Here is a 5,800-nt window from a genome sequence, read left to right as displayed (position 1 = left end):
CAATTCGGTACCTTGCCGCAAATATCTCAACTTGAAGTCACGTTAGCGGGGAGCGCTGAAAATGACCGTTGAATAAGTACTTACATCACTTTTTGGTACTTGCATGTAATTTTGTAAAATGAGCGTATTCATTACATTTGATCTTCATCACATCTAGTTAGTTAATGGTCGTCTATAGTGCCTTCAAAAGATATTCATGGTTTGGGGGTGGTTTATGTCTAAATTTACGCAACTATTTTTCCTGTTCATCATCTGTCGCCATATGCTGCTATTTTAGTAGCAACGACTCAATTTTGAATCGGTCCCGCCGACTGCACAATAAAAGAAAATAGATACAACACTTTTGCGGCATCACTGAAAAACTTATGCAGTACTGTTATCAAAATTCTCATAACACCGTTCGACAAACCTGAAGTCTTTTTGAAATAAATATGCTTGTATTTTTCGCTTCAGGCTCTGAGGCCAAAATAATGAATTTCGTAGTCGCAATCGCAAGATTTGGCTGCGATTCTGGCGCATGCCGTTCATTTGTGGCGCAAAATAATACTTGGAAACAAAGAAGAGTAGGCACTATGATGTAACGGAAGTTAGCAGGGATTCAGCAGGGGTTCAGCAGGGATTCAGCAGGGATCGACGGCCCCTACGATTTCGCTGAATTTTGGTGGAGAGGTGCAGAATGGTGTCCTCTATCGAAAATCCTAGTGCCAAAATGCGGGGAATCCATCAGGGGGGCCACAAATCCCAAAAAACAGTATGCCCTCAGGGCACAATCGACGAACTTTGAAAACCCTACTTCTAGCCGTCAAAACAGCTAAAAATGCACGTCATTCGAAAGAGGACAAAATTTTACGTACAACGGTACCAAATTTAGGGGGCTAGCGCCCCCCTGAACCGAACAAAACAGCTTCAAATATATGGGCCCGGGAGTATGCCCTCGGGGCATAAATAAACGTTTTCAACAATTTCAGGCCTATAACATCGACGAAATCCAGCAATATGCACATCATTGGAAAGAGCGTAATTTCCCAAACAAAAAACCCAAATAACATTTTTCGATGGGGCCCACCTGGGGCCCACAGGACCCAATTGAAATTTGGGGCCCAATGGGGCGGCCCCTACGATTTTCTTCAAAATTGGCACAGACACTCTCCTGGGCCCCCTCTTTAATCTGGCTGAAGAAACCTACCGGGGAATCCAAAGGAAGGGGCCCAAAGAGGGCCCCAAAGAGGCCCTTTCTAAGTATTGCCCCTAATTTCTCGACCAACCCCGGCAATATGCACATCATTGGAAAGAGCATAATTTCCCAAACAAAAAACCCAAGTAACATTTTTCGATGGGGCCCACCTGGGGCCCACAGGACCCAATTGAAATTTGGGGCCCAATGGGGCGGCCCCTACGATTTTCTTCAAAATTGGCACAGACACTCTCCTGGGCCCCCTCTTTAATCCGGCTGAAGAAACCTACCGGGGAATCCAAAGGAAGGGGCCCAAAGAGGGCCCCAAAGAGGCCCTTTCTAAGTATTGCCCCTAATTTCGCGACCAACCCCGGCAATATGCACATCATTGGAAAGAGCGTAATTTCCCAAACAAAAAACCCAAGTAACATTTTTCGATGGGGCCCACCTGGGGCCCACAGGACCCAATTGAAATTTGGGGCCCAATGGGGCGGCCCCTACGATTTTCTTCAAAATTGGCACAGACACTCTCCTGGGCCCCCTCTTTAATGTGGCTGAAGAAACCTACCGGGGAATCCAAAGGAAGGGGCCCAAAGAGGGCCCCAAAGAGGCCCTTTCTAAGTATTGCCCCTAATTTCGCGACCAACCCCGGCAATATGCACATCATTGGAAAGAGCATAATTTCCCAAACAAAAAACCCAAGTAACATTTTTCGATGGGGCCCACCTGGGGCCTACAGGACCCAATTGAAATTTGGGGCCCAATGGGGCGGCCCCTACGATTTTCTTCAAAATTGGCACAGACACTCTCCTGGGCCCCCTCTTTAATCCGGCTGAAGAAACCTACCGGGGAATCCAAAGGAAGGGGCCCAAAGAGGGCCCCAAAGAGGCCCTTTCTAAGTATTGCCCCTAATTTCGCGACCAACCCCGGCAATATGCACATCATTGGAAAGAGCGTAATTTCCCAAACAAAAAACCCAAGTAACATTTTTCGATGGGGCCCACCTGGGGCCCACAGGACCCAATTGAAATTTGGGGCCCAATGGGGCGGCCCCTACGATTTTCTTCAAAATTGGCACAGACACTCTCCTGGGCCCCCTCTTTAATCCGGCTGAAGAAACCTACCGGGGAATCCAAAGGAAGGGGCCCAAAAAGGGCCCCAAAGAGGCCCTTTCTAAGTATTGCCCCTAATTTCGCGACCAACCCCGGCAATATGCACATCATTGGAAAGAGCGTAATTTCCCAAACAAAAAACCCAAGTAACATTTTTCGATGGGGCCCACCTGGGGCCCACAGGACCCAATTGAAATTTGGGGCCCAATGGGGCGGCCCCTACGATTTTCTTCAAAATTGGCACAGACACTCTCCTGGGCCCCCTCTTTAATCTGGCTGAAGAAACCTACCGGGGAATCCAAAGGAAGGGGCCCAAAGAGGGCCCCAAAGAGGCCCTTTCTAAGTATTGCCCCTAATTTCTCGACCAACCCCGGCAATATGCACATCATTGGAAAGAGCATAATTTCCCAAACAAAAAACCCAAGTAACATTTTTCGATGGGGCCCACCTGGGGCCCACAGGACCCAATTGAAATTTGGGGCCCAATGGGGCGGCCCCTACGATTTTCTTCAAAATTTGCACAGACACTCTCCTTGGCCCCCTCTTCAATCTGGCTGAAGAAACCTACCGGGGAATCCAAAGGAAGGGGCCCAAAGAGGGCCCCAAAGAGGCCCTTTCTAAGTATTGCCCATAATTTCGCGACCAACCCCGGCAATATGCACATCATTGGAAAGAGCGTAATTTCCCAAACAAAAAACCCAAGTAACATTTTTCGATGGGGCCCACCTGGGGCCCACAGGACCCAATTGAAATTTGGGGCCCAATGGGGCGGCCCCTACGATTTTCTTCAAAATTGGCACAGACACTCTCCTGGGCCCCCTCTTCAATCTGGCTGAAGAAACCTACCGGGGAATCCAAAGGAAGGGGCCCAAAGAGGGCCCCAAAGAGGCCCTTTCTAAGTATTGCCCCTAATTTCGCAACCAACCCCGGCAATATGCACATCATTGGAAAGAGCGTAATTTCCCAAACAAAAAACCCAAGTAACATTTTTCGATGGGGCCCACCTGGGGCCCACAGGACCCAATTGAAATTTGGGGCCCAATGGGGCGGCCCCTACGATTTTCTTCAAAATTGGCACAGACACTCTCCTGGGCCCCCTCTTTAATCTGGCTGAAGAAACCTACCGGGGAATCCAAAGGAAGGGGCCCAAAGAGGGCCCCAAAGAGGACCTTTCTAAGTATTGCCCCTAATTTCGCGACCAACCACGGCAATATGCACATCATTGGAAAGAGCGTAATTTCCCAAACAAAAAACCCAAGTAACATTTTTCGATGGGGCCCACCTGGGGCCCACAGGACCCAATTGAAATTTGGGGCCCAATGGGGCGGCCCCTACGATTTTCTTCAAAATTGGCACAGACACTCTCCTGGGCCCCCTCTTTAATCTGGCTGAAGAAACCTACCGGGGAATCCAAAGGAAGGGGCCCAAAGAGGGCCCCAAAGAGGACCTTTCTAAGTATTGCCCCTAATTTCGCGACCAACCACGGCAATATGCACATCATTGGAAAGAGCGTAATTTCCCAAACAAAAAACCCAAGTAACATTTTTCGATGGGGCCCACCTGGGGCCCACAGGACCCAATTGAAATTTGGGGCCCAATGGGGCGGCCCCTACGATTTTCTTCAAAATTGGCACAGACACTCTCCTGGGCCCCCTCTTTAATCTGGCTGAAGAAACCTACCGGGGAATCCAAGGGAAGGGGCCCAAAGAGGGCCCCAAAGAGGCCCTTTCTAAGTATTGCCCCTAATTTCGCGACCAACCCCGGCAATATGCACATCATTGGAAAGAGCGTAATTTCCCAAACAAAAAACCCAAGTAACATTTTTCGATGGGGCCCACCTGGGGCCCACAGGACCCAATTGAAATTTGGGGCCCAATGGGGCGGCCCCTACGATTTTCTTCAAAATTGGCACAGACACTCTCCTGGGCCCCCTCTTCAATCTGGCTGAAGAAACCTACCGGGGAATCCAAAGGAAGGGGCCCAAAGAGGGCCCCAAAGAGGCCCTTTCTAAGTATTGCCCCTAATTTCGCGACCAACCCCGGCAATATGCACATCATTGGGAAGAGCGTAATTTCCCAAACAAAAAACCCAAGTAACATTTTTCGATGGGGCCCACCTGGGGCCCACAGGATCCAATTGAAATTTGGGGCCCAATGGGGCGGCCCCTACGATTTTCTTCAAAATTGGCACAGACACTCTCCTGGGCCCCCCTTCAATCTGGCTGAAGAAACCTACCGGGGAATCCAAAGGAAGGGGCCCAAAGAGGGCCCCAAAGAGGCCCTTTCTAAGTATTGCCCCTCTTTGGGGCCCTCTTTGGGCCCCTTCCTTTGGATTCCCCGGTAGGTTTCTTCAGCCAGATTGAAGAGGGGGCCCAGGAGAGTGTCTGTGCCAATTTTGAAGAAAATCGTAGGGGCCGCCCCATTGGGCCCCAAATTTCAATTGGGTCCTGTGGGCCCCAGGTGGGCCCCATCGAAAAATGTTACTTGGGTTTTTTGTTTGGGAAATTATGCTCTTTCCAATGATGTGCATATTGCCGGGGTTGGTCGAGAAATTAGGGGCAATACTTAGAAAGGGCCTCTTTGGGGCCCTCTTTGGGCCCCTTCCTTTGGATTCCCCGGTAGGTTTCTTCAGCCAGATTAAAGAGGGGGCCCAGGAGAGTGTCTGTGCCAATTTTGAAGAAAATCGTAGGGGCCGCCCCATTGGGCCCCAAATTTCAATTGGGTCCTGTGGGCCCCAGGTGGGCCCCATCGAAAAATGTTACTTGGGTTTTTTGTTTGGCAAATTACGCTCTTTCCAATGATGTGCATATTTCCGGGGTTGGTCGCGAAATTAGGGGCAATTCTTAGAAAGGGCCTCTTTGGGGCCCTCTTTGGGCCCCTTCCTTTGGATTCCCCGGTAGGTTTCTTCAGCCAGATTGAAGAGGGGGCCCAGGAGAGTGTCTGTGCCAATTTTGAAGAAAATCGTAGGGGCCGCCCCATTGGGCCCCAAATTTCAATTGGGTCCTGTGGGCCTCAGGTGGGCCCCATCGAAAAATGTTACTTGGGTTTTTTGTTTGGGAAATTACGCTCTTTCCAATGATGTGCATATTGCCGGGGTTGGTCGCGAAATTAGGGGCAATACTTAGAAAGGGCCTCTTTGGGGCCCTCTTTGGGCCCCTTCCTTTGGATTCCCCGGTAGGTTTCTTCAGCCGGATTAAAGAGGGGGCCCAGGAGAGTGTCTGTGCCAATTTTGAAGAAAATCGTAGGGGCCGCCCCATTGGGCCCCAAATTTCAATTGGGTCCTGTAGGCCCCAGGTGGGCCCCATCGAAAAATGTTACTTGGGTTTTTTGTTTGGGAAATTATGCTCTTTCCAATGATGTGCATATTGCCGGGGTTGGTCGCGAAATTAGGGGCAATACTTAGAAAGGGCCTCTTTGGGGCCCTCTTTGGGCCCCTTCCTTTGGATTCCCCGGTAGGTTTCTTCAGCCAGATTAAAGAGGGGGCCCAGGAGAGTGTCTGTGCCAATTTTGAAGAA

Source organism: Amphibalanus amphitrite, unplaced genomic scaffold (genome assembly GCF_019059575.1).
Source record: "Amphibalanus amphitrite isolate SeventyFive unplaced genomic scaffold, NRLGWU_Aamphi_draft 000218F_arrow, whole genome shotgun sequence".
Lineage (NCBI taxonomy): Eukaryota > Metazoa > Arthropoda > Thecostraca > Balanomorpha > Balanidae > Amphibalanus > Amphibalanus amphitrite.
The sequence above is the reverse complement of the archived record's forward strand: the minus strand, read 5'-3'. Positions refer to the sequence as shown.